This window comes from Moschus berezovskii, chromosome 22 (genome assembly GCF_049115385.1).
Source record: "Moschus berezovskii isolate FMDL1 chromosome 22, NW_MosBer_1.0, whole genome shotgun sequence".
Lineage (NCBI taxonomy): Eukaryota > Metazoa > Chordata > Mammalia > Artiodactyla > Moschidae > Moschus > Moschus berezovskii.
Genome location: NC_142481.1, coordinates 5,440,332 through 5,456,077, shown reverse-complemented (window position 1 = coordinate 5,456,077; position 15,746 = coordinate 5,440,332). Strand labels below are relative to the sequence as shown.

General features: G+C 42.3%; 1 pseudogene; it reads left to right on the top strand.

The window, feature by feature from the left end:
- The first annotated feature begins 12,557 nt into the window (after positions 1-12,557).
- LOC148774299 (uncharacterized) lies at positions 12,558-14,142 on the top strand (annotated as a pseudogene).
- The last annotated feature ends 1,604 nt before the right edge of the window (positions 14,143-15,746 follow it).

Here is a 15,746-nt window from a genome sequence, read left to right as displayed (position 1 = left end):
TTTCATATATTCAGTTCCCAATCGTTGGATCTTGTTACTTTGCAGTCACCAAAACAAGATGGAACCAAACTCAAAGTTCGGTTTGAATTTTGAGACAAATGAAGCCATACCCTGAACTCTTACGAGAATGTTAACTGCTGAAGCTTTCTAGTCGAAGCATGGTAGCCTTCCAAGCTGTTCGGTTCAGTTCAGTCGCTCAGTTGTGTCCAACTCTTTGCGACCTTGTGACTGCAGCATGCCAGGCTTCCCTGTCTATCACCAACTCCTGGAGCTTATCAAACTCATGGCCTTCGAGTCAGTGATACCATCCAACCATCTCATCCTCTGCCGTCCCTTTCTCCTCCTGCCCTCAGTCTTTGCCAGCATCAGGGTCTCTTTAAATGAGTCAGTTCTTTCCATCAGGGGGCCAAAGAATTGGAGTTTCAGCTTCAGCATCAGTCCTTCCAATGAATATTAGGACTGATTTCCTTTAGGATAGACTATTTGGATCTCCTTGTGGTGCAAGGGACTCTCAAGATTCTTCTCCAACACCACAGTTAAAAACAATTCTTTGGCCCTCAGCTTCCTTTATAGTCCAACTCTCATATCCTTACTTGACTACTGGAAAAACCATACCTTTCACCAGACGTATCTTTGTTGGCAAATAATGTCTCTACTTTGTGGATCACAATAGACCGTGGAACATTCTGAAAGAGATGGGAATACCAGACCACCTGACCTGCCTCTTGAGAAACCTGTATGCAGGTCAGGAAGCAACAGTTAGAACTGGTCATGGAACAACAGACTGGTTCCAAATAGGAAAAGGAGTACGTCAGGGTTGTATATTGTCACCCTGCTTATTTAACTTCTGTGCAGAGTACATCATGAGGAACGCTGGGCTGGAAGAAGCACAAGCTGGAATCAAGATTGCTGGGAGAAATATCAATAACCTCAGATATGCAGATGACACCACCCTTATGGCAGAAAGTGAAGAGGAACTCAAAAGCCTCTTGATGAAAGTGAAAGAGGAGAGTGAAAAGGTTGGCTTGAAGCTCAACATTCAGAAAACGAAGATCATGGCATCTGGTCCCATCACTTCATGGGAAATAGATGGGGAAACAGTGGAAAGAGTGTCAGACTTTATTTTTTTGGGCTCCAAAATCACTGCAGATGCTGATTGCAGCCATGAAATTAAAAGACGCTTACTCCTTGGGAGGAAAGTTATGACCAACCTGGATAGCATATTAAAAAGCAGAGACATTACTTTGCCAACAAAGGTCCGTCTAGTCAAGGCTATGGTTTTTCCTGTGGTCATGCATGGATGTGAGAGTTGGACTGTGAAGAAAGCTGATCGCCGAAGAAGTGATGCTTTTGACCTGTGGTGTTGGAGAAGACTCTTGAGAGTCCCTTGTACTGCAAGGAGATTCAACCAGTCCATTCTAAAGGAGATCAGTCCTGGGTGTTCATTGGAAGGACTGATGCTAAAGCTGAAACTCCAATACTTTGACCACCTCATGTGACGAGTTGACTCACTGGAAAAGAGTCTGATGCTAGGAGGTATTGGGGGTGGGAGGAGATGGGGATGACAGAGAATGAGATGGCTGGATGGCATCACCGACTCAGTGGACATGAGTTTGAGTGAACTCCAGGAGTTAGTGATGGACAGGGAGGCCTGGCGTGCTGTGATTCATGGGGTTGCAAAGAGTCGGACACAACTGAGCGACTGAACTGAAGTGAACTTTTTAATATGCTGTCTAGATTGGTCATAAGTTTTCTTCCACGGAGCAAGTGTCTTAATTTCATGATGCAGTCACAATCTGCAGTGATTTGGGAGCCCAGGAAAATAGTCTGCCACTGTTTCCCTATTAATTTTCCTTGAAATGATGGGACCAGATGCCATCATTTTAGTTTTCTGAATGTTGAGTTTTAAGCCAACTTTTTCACTCTCTTTCACTTTCATCAAGAGGCTCTTTAGTTCTTCACATTCTGCCATAAGGGTGGTGTCATCTGCATATGTGAGATTATTGATATTTCTGCCAGCAATCTTGATTCCAGCTTCTGCTTCCTCCAGTCTAGCATTTCTCATGATGTATTCTGCATATAAGTTAAATAAGCAGGGTGACAATATACAGCCTTCTTGTACTTTCCCTGTTTGGAACCAGTCTCTTGATGCCCAGTTCTAACTGTTGCTTCCTGACTTGCATACAGATTTCACAAGAGGCAGGTCAGGTGGTCTGGTATTCCCATCTCTTGAAGAATTTTCAAGAGTTTGTTGTGGTCCACATAATCAAAGGCATTGGCATTGTCGATAAAGCAGAAGTAGATACTTTTCTGGAACTTTCTTGGTTTTTTGATGATTCAGTGGATGTGGGCAATTTGATCTCTGGTTCCTCTGCCTGTTCTAAATCCTGCTTGAAGATTTGGAAGTTCTTGGTTCACATTCTGTTGAAGCTTGGCTTGGAGATTTTTGAGCATTACTTTACTAGCATGTCAGATGAGTGCCACTGTGCAGTAGTTTAGCATTCTTTGGCATTGCCTTTAGTTGGGATTGGAATGAAAACGAAACTTTTCCAGTCAGTGGCCACTGCTTAGTTTTCCAAATTTGCTGACCTGTTGAGTGCAGCACATCCACAGCATTGGCTTTTAGGATTTGAAATAGCTCAACTGGAATTCCATCACCTCCACTGGCTTTGTTGATAGTAATGCTTCCTAAGGCCCACGTGACTTCACATTCCAGAATTTCTGGCCCTAGGTTGGTGATCATACCATCGTGATTATTCTGGGTTGTGAAGATCTTTCTTGTATAGTTCTTCCATGTATTCTTACCACCTCTTAATATCTTCTGCTTCTCTTCAGTCCATACCATTTCTGTCCTTTATTGTGCCTATCTTTGCATGAAATGTTCCCTTGGTATCTCTAATTTTCTTGAAGAGATCTCTACTCTTTCCCATTCTATGTTCCTGTATTTCTTTGCATTGATTGGACGAAGGCTTTCTTATCTCTCCTTGCTATTCTTTGGAACTCTACATTCAAATGGTATATCGTTCCTTTTCTCTTCCATGCTGTTGGGAAAAGAAAACTTGAAATGGTGACATTCTTGGAGTGTTAAGATAATTACTGGATGGCAAGGAGGGGAGGGTTCTTGCTCTGGTGAACTACTAGTTGGTATCAAAGGAAGGAGGTCTTAGATTTTTTTTCTCAGCCTGCCCAGAGAGGCAACACAGGAAGTGGTTGTTTTTAAAGTCTAAAGGAGTCAGTAGTCAAGCATCGAAAAGCCACTGTGAGACTCTTTAGGAAAACAATGAATGTTTACACATGCTATGAATTTATTACATCCCTGTATGGTACACATATGTTCCATTGTTCATATGATTGTTGAAGATGGTAGTAGCTTACTATTTATGTTACTAAACAGATAAATTACTATTTACTATCTTTTACCTAAGGTATTTTTACAGTACCCTAAAGCAAAAGAGATAAGGAAAGATATAAGCATCTGAATGCAGAGTTCCAGAGAATAGCAAGGAGAGATAAGAAAGCCTTCCTCAGCTATCAATGCAAAGAAATAGAGGAAAACAATAGAATAGGAAAGACTAGAGATCTGTTCAAGAAAATTAGCGATACCAAGGGAACATTTCATGCAAAAGTGGGCTCAATAATGGACAGAACTGGTATGGACCTGACAGAAGCAGAAGATATTAAGAAGAGGTGGCAAGAATACACAGAAGAACTGTACAAAAAAGATCTTTTATGACCCAGATAACCACGATGGTGTGATCACCAACCTAGAGCCAGACTTCCTGGAATGTGAAGTGAAACAGGCCTTAGGAAGCATCACTACGAACAAAGCTAGTGAAGGTGATGGAATTTCAGTTGAGCTATTTCAAATACTAAAAGGTGATGCTGAGAACATGCTGCACTCAATAGGCCAGTAAATTTGGAAAACACAGCAGTGGCCACAGGACTAGAAAAGGTCCATTTTCTTTCCAGTCCCAAAGAAGAGCAATGACAAGGAATGCTCAAACTACCACACAATTGCACTCATCTCACTCGCAAAGAGTCTGACACGACTGAGCGACTTCACTTTCACACCCAAGTAAAGTCATGCTCAAAATTCTCCCAGCCAGGCTTCAGCATTACATGAACGGTGAACTTCCAGATGTGTAAGTTTGTTTTAGAAAAAGCAGAGGAACCAGAGATTAAATTGCCAACATCCGCAGGATGATCGAAAAAGCAAGTGAGTTCCAGAAAAACATCTGCTTTATTGATTATGCCAAAGCCTTTGTCTGTGTGGATCATAATAAACTGTGGCGAATTCTGAAAGAGATGGGAATACCAGACCACGTGAGTTGCCTTGTGTGAAACCTGTATGCACGTCAGGAAGCAACAGTTAGAACTGGACATGGAACAGCAGACTGGTTCTAAATAGGAAAAGGAGTATGTCAAGGCTGTGTATTGTTACCCAGCTTATTTAACATATATGCAGAGTATATCATGAGAAACGCTGGGCTGGAAGAACCACAAACTGGAATCAAGATTCCCAGGAGAAATATCAATAACCTCAGATATGCAGATGAAACCACCCTTACAGCAGAAAGTAAAGAACTAAAGAGCCTCTTGATGAAAGTGAAAGATGAAAGTGGAAAAGTTGGCTTAAAGCATAACATTCATACAGCTAAGATCATGGCATCCGGTCCCATCACTTCATGGCAAATAGATGTGGAAACAGTGGCTGACCTTATTTTTTTGGGTTCCATAATCACTGCGGATGGTGACTGCAGCCATGAAATTAAAAGATGCTGACTCCTTGGAAGGAAAGTTATGACCAACCTAGACAGCATATTAAAAAGCAGAGACATTACTTTGTCAACAAAGGTCCGTATAGTCAAGGCTATGATTTTTCCAGTAGTCATGTATGGATTTGAGATTTGGACTATAAAGAAAGCAGAGCACCGAAGAATTGTGGTGCTTTTGAACTGTAGTGCTGGAGAAGACTCTTGAGAGTCCCTTGGACTGCAAGGAGATCCAGCCAGTCCATCCTAAAGGAGATCAGTCCTGGGTGTTCATTGGATGGACTGATGTTGAAGCTGAAACTCCAGTTCTTTGGCTACCTGATACGAAGAGCTGACTCACTGGAAAAGACCCTGATGTTGGGAAGGATTGAGGGCAGGAGAAGAAGTGGACAGGGTAGGTGATAACGGTTCCTATATCTGTTCTGGATATTTCAAGTCTAATTGATCCTTATCCCATGAGGTCACTTAATTACTCGAAAAGTGTGTGAGGAATCCTGAGAAGCCTGATAGATCTAGTGTCTTGAGGTGTCCCCATGTTTTAGTCTGCTGTGTCACTGCTCACTGCAGCCCCTAGGTCTTCTAAGCTCTGTCCATCCAGGGACCAGTTGTCATCTTGGACAGCAGGTTTGCCTTCCATTTGTTCATCTGCTCAGAGCAAGGGATGCTCAGTTTCCTGTGTTCAGAGTGGCCAGAAGATTTGGAAGTTAAGTGCATATGAAGGAGACACCTCCCTGTCCCACAGCCGCACACCCCCTTAATGACCTGAGGGATCTGCCAGTGAGCTGTGAGTGCGGAGAAGAGGAGCCAATGAGATGGGACCCCTCTCTTGTGACTTCTTTACCAACCATCCCTCAACTGCATAAAGTCTGCCGTTGCTGACAGGTTTTCCCAAGAGGACGAAGTTCTTAGTCTCCATTCTGAACGCTCAGTGTTCTTGGATTTACAGCTTCGGCGCATTTCTGTTGCAATGCCCACGCCCAGTAGTCTCTGCTCTTTAGCCCTCTTGTTCAGCCGTGCCCGCAGAAGAGGCAGTGAAAAGGGTGTTGGGTCAGCGGAGGTGCCCCCTGCTGCTCTGTACATGAGGCCTCACCAGGAGGGGTGTGTGACCCCAGGGAAAGTGTGGGAAAGTTCCTGTGTTGTTCTCTGTGCCAGAGTTGACTGTCCTGCATCCTTCCTGAGACAGTGGGCACAGAGGACACTCTGTTCCACATGGTGAGGTCCTCCCTGTGTGTTGGGACACAGGAAGGGGCTGTGTTGACTCTAAGCATTAAACAGCATGTTTTCCACTTTCTTGACACCCCTCTGAAGAGTCCTGTTGCCCGAGGAAGCCCAGAAGAGGAGGAAGAGGAAAAAGCAGGAGTCAGGAATGGCTCTTTGTCAGATGAGGTCATATTCTCAGTTGATTCTCAGTCTGTCCCTCCTGAAATACCTGTCTTTGAACTGGCTAATCTTCTCTGACTCTGGAAGTCAGTATCCTCTCTGACTCCTGTACATGTACACTCACTCGGGGCCTTCCCTCAGGACCAGTTGTCTCCACTTAGATCCTGTCTCCCCATGACCCGGTGACCTGGCCCTTGTGAGGAGGCTCCCCTGGGCACCATCCTGGGCAGGGCTTCTCACCCACGAGTTGGAGATGGGGTCTCAGTGCTGTTGGGCAGCAGGGATTGCTTAGGGCCCATCTGAATTCGCTGTCTGCTCTCGGTCAGCCAGGGTAAGGAAACTGCATGTGGAAGTCAGGTATTAACATGCACCGTTCCCTTCCGTTCTGTCACTCAGTCGTGTCCGACTCTATGCGACCCCGTGGACTGTAGCCTACCAGGCTTCTCCGTCCATGGGATTCTCCAGGCAAGAATACTGGAGTGGGTTACCGTTTCCTTCTCCAGGGGATCTTCCCGACCCAGGGATCGAACCCGGGTCTCCCGCATTGGAGGCAGACGCTTTAACCTGTGAACCACCACAGTGAATTGTAAAATATGGATAGAGGCCACTAAGGCGAAATCAGTTCTGACTTTGTATAGTACATTTAAAAGTAATTGAGCCTCTTTGAAAATCTTGAAGTTTTGGGAATGAAATGGAGAGTTCAGAAAGAGACTTCAGAGGTAAGGTTTGTTTCATTATACCATGTAGTTGAAACTATGAAATCAAGATTGTTATTATTATTAATTTATTTTCTGGCCACTCCATGCCTTAGTTCACTGAATAGGAACTGAACATGAAGCCATGTAGTAGTGTGTGGGATCTCAACCAACTGACCTCCAGAAAATTCTCCAAGAGATGAGGAAATAATCTCGATGCAATATTGTGTTCATGGAATAAAAAGATAAACTTTGGCTTTTGTTAATAACTGCACACATAACATTGAGGATGTGATCATCTTGCTGTTTTTTAAATATGTTTATTTGCTGTACTGGCTCTTCATTGCTGCAGTGGCTTTTATCTAGTTCTGAGTGGTGGCCACTCTCTGGTTGCAGTGTGAGGGCATTGTTGCGGCTTCTCTTGTCTTGCAGCACAGGCTGTAGAGGAGGCTGGCTTCAGTAGTTTCACCTTCTGGGTCTAGAGCCTGGCTCAAAAATTGAGGCTCATGGGCATAGTTATGCCTTGGCATATGGGATCATACCAGAGCAGGGTCAACGCCATGTCTCTTACAGTGGCCAGTGGATCCTTTACCACTTTGCTACCAGGGAAGCCCTCATATTATTTTTAAATATAGGTATTTTATAGAGATTGTAGTTGAAGTCTTTTGTATGTTACTTTATGCTTATACTACTTTTTATTTTTTTGAACTAGTATAAAATAATGTTGAGGACTCCTCCTAGTACAGTGGAGAAGAATGTGCCTGCCAGTGTAGGGTGCATGGTTCCACCCCAGGTCCAGGAAGATCCCTCAAAGCAACTAAGCCCATGCGGCACAACTACTAACCTGTGCCCTAGAGCCCGGGACCATCACTTCTGAAGCCCGCACACTCTAGAGCCTGTGCTCCAAAACAAGAGAAGGCACTGCAGTGAGAAGCCCATGCACTGCAGCCTCAACTGGAGAAAACCCGCTCACAGCAATGAAGACCCAGCATAAGCAAAATAACTGAGTTTTTAAAAAGAAATAGAATGTTGACATACTTCAGTTCAGTTTAGTCGCTCAGTCGTTGCCGACTCTTTGCGACCCCATGAATTGCAGCACGCCAGGCCACCCTGTCCATCACCAATTCCTGGAGTTTACCCAAACTCATGTCCATCGAGTTGGTGATGCCATCCAGCCATCTTATCCTCTGTCATCCCCTTCTCCTCCTGCCCCCAATCTCTCCCAGCATCAGGGTCTTTTCCAATGAGTCAACAATTCGCGTGAGTTGGCCAAAGTAATGAAGTTTCAGCTTCAGTATCAGTCCTTCCAGTGAACACCCAGGACTGATCTTTAGAATGGACTGGTTGGATCTCCTTGCAGTCCAAGGGACTCTTCTCCAGCACCACAGTTCAAAAGCATCAATTCTTCAGCGCTCAGCTTTCTTCAGTGTCCAACTCTCACATCCATACATGACCACTGGGAAAACCATAGCCTTGACTAGACGGACCTTGGTTGGCAAAGTAATGTCTCTGCTTTTTAATATGCTATCTAGGTTGGTCATCACTTTCCTCCCAAGGAGGAAGCATTTTTTAATTTCATGGCTGCAGTCACCATCTGCAGTGATTTTGGAGCCCCCCAAAATAAAGTCAACTACTGTTTCCAACTTTTTCACTCTCCGCTTTCACTTTCATCAAGAGGCTTTTTTGTTCCTCTTCACTTTCTGCCATAAAGGTGGTGTCATCTGCATATGTGAGATTACTGATATTTCTACCAGCAATCTTGATTCCAGCGTGTGCTTCTTCAGCCCAGTGTTTCTCATGATATACTCTGCATATAAGTTAAATGAGCAGGGTGACAATTTACAGCCTTGACATACTCCTTTTCCTACTTGGAACCAGTCTGTTTTTCCATGTCCAGTTCTAACTGTTGCTTCCTGACCTGCATATAGGTTTCTTGACATACTGAAGTACAATTGATTCATTTTTAAATTCTGAGAGATGCTGAGATACACATGAATAAAATGTAAATGGGAGTGTCATCCCAGAATGTGTCAAAAGGCAACTATTGGAGAAGGGAATGCCACCCACTCTAGTGTTCCTGCCTGGGAAATTCCAAGGACAGAGGAAACTGGCAGGCTACAGTCTGTGGGGTTGCAAAGACTTTGACAGGACTAAGCGATGAAACAGCAATCTCCACACTCAGCCGAGTGAGCTCTTAAAAAGAAATCTAAGCATCTAACTTTGCTCCTGCAGATTCCTCAGTGGCTTCCAGTAGCTTTTGGAATGAAGTCCTAAATCTATAGACCTTGCAGAACCTTTCAGAAATCAGCCTCTACCTGGCCTCTCCTCTCTTTATTTCCTACATTGCAGTCACACTGGCTGACTTTCTGTTCACTAAATATCTTCCTGCCTCAGAGTCAACATACAGGCTGTTCTCTCTGCTTGCCTCACTTTTCTATTTGCCATCTTGCCAATCCTAAGTGTTTCTTCCTCAGAGAGCCCTTGTCTGACTTCTCGATGTAGGTCAAGACTTTCTGGTAAATCTTCCCTTAGCACCAGGCCTATTCCAGAGCACTTATTTCAGTAGTAATGTTAAAATTATGGATGTAATTGGCTGACTGGCTGCTGGATTGTAAGTTCTATCATGTTCACTGCTATATTCCAAGTTTGAGGCGCAGAGTTGTTGCTTAATAAATTTTGATTGAATGAAAGCAAAAAAGACCAGCCTTCCTTGTTTCAGCCAATTGTATGTTTACATGTGCATGCATGAATGCATGGTTATGTAACTCCATGGTTTTATTACAAAGCATCATGTCTTAAATACGTTTTATGCTTTGTAGAAGTTGCACTTGTATCTTAAGTATATTCCATGATGTTAAATTTTTTCTACCTCATCACATGATTGATGGAAATAGTAGTAAGATTATTGACAGTTTTTGGTTTGGGGGAGTGACCCTATACAGTAACGATTTTCGCTGTTCCGTTGCATTTCAGTTTTCTTGAACTTGTTTCAGGTATTCTCAGGGAACTCTCTATGGATGTTCTTTCCTGCTGTGTTACTTAGCTGTTTGATTCTTTGTCAGGCTTAACCACCTGACCTCAAGTGCTGTTGCCTTAACTTTTTGATGAGCAATTTCTTAGAGTGACATAGTTTGCTCCCCATAAGATGGACACAGATCTCTCTCTAATGTGGTGTTATGTTGATGCAAGTTCATATGTGTAAAGTGTTTAGAATAATTCTTAGTGTGTAGGATGTGTTGAAACACCGATAGTCAGTGTGATGGTGTCATCATCTTTACAATGTAAGATCTGGTGTTCTTTTAAAGCCACTATGGACTTTGTCATCTCTAAAGATACCATTTTTGTTGTAACTCAGCTAGATATTAAATGTCACTCAAGGTGTAAAATGTAACACTTCTACATGGGCATCTCATTGTTGAATTTTATTTGTGTGTTTTTCATGTATTTTTCACACAAATGACACATTCATGTCGATTGGAATATATCATAGTCATGAATAACCAGGAAATTAGAGAACTACTGTTTGTTGTAAGTAGCTTTTAATAGCTCTATGAGAATATTACTTCCACTGAATTGATCATTACCCCTCTCACCTCTTCTCATTTTGTGTGAAAGTAAGAACCCTCCTCAGGGCCATTTGGTGAAATGTGCTTTCATTTCAGAAAGAGTTGACCGTCAAGGATGTGGACATCAAGTTCACTCCAGAGGAGTGGGAATGCCTGGACCCTACTCAGAAGGCCTTGTACCAGATGTGGTGGTGGAGACCTATAGGAACATGCTGTCTGTGGGTGAGGATTACTTCTCCGTGAAGTTGGAATCTCGTTTAGGGTATCTCTACATTTTCCCTCTGTCTCTTGGGACCCCCTGTTTTGCTTGACTGAGTTCACAGCCTTGTAAACTCAGAGGTGAAAAAGCTTCATGATTGGCATCAGGAGCATAAGCTTGTCCTTTCTTCAGGTGCTCTGCCCACTGTGTGATTCACAAGTTTCTCCACAGCTTGAGCATTTGTTAAGCTGAGTTCAAACTTTGAAATACCCAATTTCCTTTTCCTTCCCCTGTGTTCTTGGCTCAGTAGTTCTTGGAAAGAAATTAGATATCTGCATGTGTGTGTGCTCAGGCACTGTGGTCATATCTGACTCTGGAACCCAATGGACCGTAGCCCTCCAGGCAAGAATAATGGAGTGGTTTGCCATGCCCTCGTGCATGGGGATCTTCCCCATGTAGGGATCAACTGCATATTCCTGTATATTATGGTGTTCCCTGTGCCTTTAGAAGAAGACTGATAGTAAATTAATTTGTGAAGATTTTTTCTCTCTGTCTACAGTGTCCTCATTTCTTGGCTGATAAAAGAGCTGGGATTCTACCCCTGCCAATTTAGGAGACAGGGGTTCAATCCCTGGTCTGGGAAGATCCCACACATCACAGAGCAGTTAAGCTAGTGTACCACAGCTACTGAACCAGCACTCTAGAGACCGGAAGCTGCAACTCCTGAGCCCACATGGGACAACTACCGAAGCCCATGCACCCAAGAGAAGCCACAGCAAATGAGAAGTGGAACACTGTAACTGGAGAGTAACCACCACTTGCCAAACCTTGAGTAAAGCCCCAGCAGCAATGGACACTCACCATAACCAATATAAATAAATGAATAAGCAAAAGTATTGAAAGTAACTGCATTGATTTTAAAAGGAGAGGTTGGATTTTGGAGGAAGCCACAGTACATGGCATTTCTTCTGAGCAAGAATTTCTATTTCTGATCTGAATCTCACTCACCTCTATTTTTGTAGCAGAGGGCCTCTGATCACACTGTTGATACAACTCATCTGGTTTCTGGACATTTGCACCTCATTCTCCACAACCCAGGGATCTTCCTCTGCTACAAGTGGGGCTGATCTTGATAACGGCCTCCTGTACAGTGTCACAAACCTTAGTCCATAGTTCTTCAGGCACTCTATCAGATCTAATCCCTTGAATCTGTTTGTCACCTTCACTGTATAATCGTAAGGGATTTGGTATAGGTCATACCTGAATGGTCTAGTGTTTTTCCCTACTTTCTTCAATTTAAGTCTGAATTTGGCAATAAGGAGTTCATGATCTGAGTCACAGTCAACTCCCAGTCTTGTTTTTGCGGATTACTATGTAGAGCTTCTCCATCCTTGGCTGCAAAGGATATAATCTGTCTGATTTTGGTATTGACCATCTGGTGATGTCCATGTGTAGAGTATTCTCTTGTGTTGTTTGAACTGGATGTTTGCTATGACCAGTGCATTCTCTTGGCAAAACTCTGTTACCCTTTGCCCTGCTTCATTTTGTACTCCAAGTCCAAACTTGCCTGTTACTCCAGGTATCTCTTGACTTCCTACTTTTGCATTCTAGTCCCCTGTGATGCAAAGGAAATTTATTTTTGGTGTTAGTTCTCAAAGTTCTTGTAGGTCTTCATAGAACCGCTCAACTTCAGCTTCTTTGGTATTAGTGATTGGGGCATAGACTTGGATTACGGCGAATGAATGGTTTTCCTTGGAAAGGAATGGAGATCACTGGCTTTAATATTCCTTATGTTTCTAAGATCATCTTTGGGAACATTAATAATTCTGTTTAGGATGGGTATGAGTTTTGGTATGATATCGTGTGTTCAACGTAAAAAAATTTATTTATGAATTATAATTAGTAGGATGCTGCTGCTGCTAAGTCACTTCAGTCGTGTCCGACTCTGTGTGACCCCATAGACGGAAGCCCACCAGGCTCCCCCATCCCTGGGATTCTCCAGGCAAGAACACTGGAGTGGGTTGCCATTTGGTTTTTTGTATCTTGTAGATATGTCTCAAATACATATGGTCAAGAAATTCCAAGCAAAAGGAAACAGTATAAAAGGAGAAATTACTCAAAAATTGATGTTTGGAAGAGCCGAAAGCCATGAAATCAAAGATGACTTTCTCAGGATGATACAGGAAGCTATGCATGATTTTGAGAGTCTGTGGACAGGTAATGAAAGAAATGACAAAGGAATGTCTATATCTCTTAACAGAAATCTCACTGATGGAAGAGATCATCAGAGTAGAAATGATACAGGAAATAGCCTGTTGAAAGGCATGAATCAAGCTTTCAAGATGAATTGCACATAGTTCAATCTGAAGGAACAATTTTTGAATGTAGTCAAGTTGTGACAAATATCAACAGTACCACACAGGTTTGCCACCTCAGAGAACTTGTAGTGTCCGTAAAGACATTTCTCAAACATGAGAGTGCTGTCACACATTCCTCAGAACTGGCATCAGACCAGGAAGCACACAAGGAAAACCCTTATGAATGTGACCTAACCTTTCTTCAGGACTCAAAAGTCTCTAGACATGAAAGAATCCATACAGGACGGAAACCATATAAGGTGACGTATGTGGCAAGGCCTTTAATGACAGTGCAACCCATGCAGTTCATCGGAGAAATCATACAGGAGAGAAACCACATAAATGTGATGTGTGTGGCTTCTGCTCTAAAGGAAATACATCCCTTCAAGTTCACCACAGAGTTCATACTGGAGAGAGACGATATAAATGTGATGTATGTGGCCACTGCTTTAAACAGAATGCACACTTTGAAAATCATCAGATAATTCACACTGGAGAGAAACCATATAAATGCAATGTGTGTGGAAAGGCCTTTAGTCGAAAACAAGCCATACAGTTCATCAGACCCTTCATACTGGAGAGAAACTATATAAATGTGTTCTATTTGGCAAGGGCTTTAATCAAACTGCAAAACTTGCAGTTCATCAGAGTTATCATACTGGGGAGAAATTGTATAAATGTGTGTGTTGAAAGGCCTTCAGTCAAACTTCAAGCCATGCAGTTCATGGAAGAATTCATACTGGAGAGAAACCTTACAAATGTAACAGTTGTGACAAACATTTTAGTGCACAGTCATCCTTAACTCACCATCAGACAGTTCATACAGGAGAGAAAGTATAGAAATGTAATTTTGTGGAAGTCTTCAGTTCCAGCTCTTATTTTGCAGCTCATCAGAGAACTCTTATTGGAGAGAAACCATCTAAATGTGATGTATATGACAAGACATTTAATCAAAGTGAAAAACTTGGAATTCATCGGAGAATTCATACTGGATAGAAACCATGTAAATGTGATATGTGTTGCAAGGCTTTTAGTCATACTGGAAGCCTTGCAGTTCATCCTGGAATTCATCCTTGGGAGAAACCTTAGAAATGTAACAATTATGACAAACATCTTAGTGAACAGTCAGCTTTAACTCATTGCTTTGCAGTTCATATAGGAGAGAAAGCATAGAAATGTGATGTATCTGGCCAGTGCTATATTTGAAATGATCATCTTAGAAGTCATCTGATAATTCTTAGTGGAGAAAACTGTATGAATGGAACATTGTGAGAAACATTTAGTGCAAATGTAATGAGTGTGGCAACGCCTTTAATCTGAGTTCAGGCATTATAATTCGTCAGAGAATTCATACTGTAAAGAAAGTATGCAAATGAAGTGAATGTGGCAGAGCTTCTAGTGCTTGCTCAGCCTCAACTGACCGTTAGGCAGTTCCTAGAGGAGAGAACTGAAGAGGAGAGAAACCACATAAATGTAATTTATGTGACAAACCCTTCAGTCACAAGGAATGACTTTGCAGATGGTCTGAGAATCCATGTCAATGAAAACTTACAAGTGTAGTAAATGCAGTAAAGTATATCAACTTTTGACACTCAGAAAAGTCAGATGTACAAGGTGTGGTAAATCTTTGATTCTGTGTTCAGATGTAACTAATCATCAGATAATTAATTAGAACTGAATTCTTACTCGTGTAGTGCATGTGTTAAGTATTTTGGAAGCCATTTGGTTTTTACAAAATTGATCCTGGTGAGAAGCCGTACATTTAGAGCGCAGTCAATCCCTCCAGTCTAGATTGGAGGGGGTCATATAATGCGTGTGGCCAGAGCTTCAGTAATGGGCTGATCATTCCCATCATCAGATTATTCATAATATAGAAAGACCTTACAAGTGTACAAGGATGGCAAATCCTTCAGTTGGCATTCAGGCCTGAAAAGACATCAGATGATGCATACTGGAGAGACCATCTGAATGCAATCAATGTAGCCAGGCTTTTCAGGTGTTTACACCTTCGGCTTCTTGAGAATATTCCCTAGGTAGAAGCTATATCAGTGAAATGAGTGCATAAGGGTTTTTAGACAATCTGAAGTTAGGATTCAGTAAAGAAGTCATTCTGGAAAGAAAGCTTACAAGTGACATGAATGTGTAGAACCTTTACTCGGGGCTCACATCTCACTAACCATCAGATGATCCATCCTATAGAGAACTTTCCAGTGTACAGAATGTGGTAAGGACTCTAGGTACTGCTTCAAACTCAGGGTTCACCAAACACTTTATACTTAGAAATGCAATGACTATGATAGTTTTCAAAATTGCCTGTCACTCTTTAGGTATCTGAGAATATATATTCTGGAATTAAATCACACCCATACAGTATTTGTGAAAAGGAATTTACTCAAATGTCTAAGTTGGGGAACATAACTGGAGCAGTGCTTTACAAATGCAACAGGAGTGGAAAAAGTTTCACCTTGGATTGAAGTATTAGGTAAGAGTCCATAGTGAAGAGGAATCTTGGAAATGGATGGGCAAGGGCTTTCTCTAGTGTTCAGAGTGCACTAGACTTCAGAATATGTCTTTCAGAGAAACCACACAAAATGTGCACCTTGAAGCTTTAACCCATTGATCAAAACTGTGAAACGTAGGATTTATATGGAGAGCAAGCTTGCACAGGTAATGAATATTGTGTAGTTTTTTACATCAAATATTCACCTTGGACATAAGTGATTCGTGCAGGTCAGAAACTGTACAGATATACTGAATTTGCAAACACATTGAAGAAA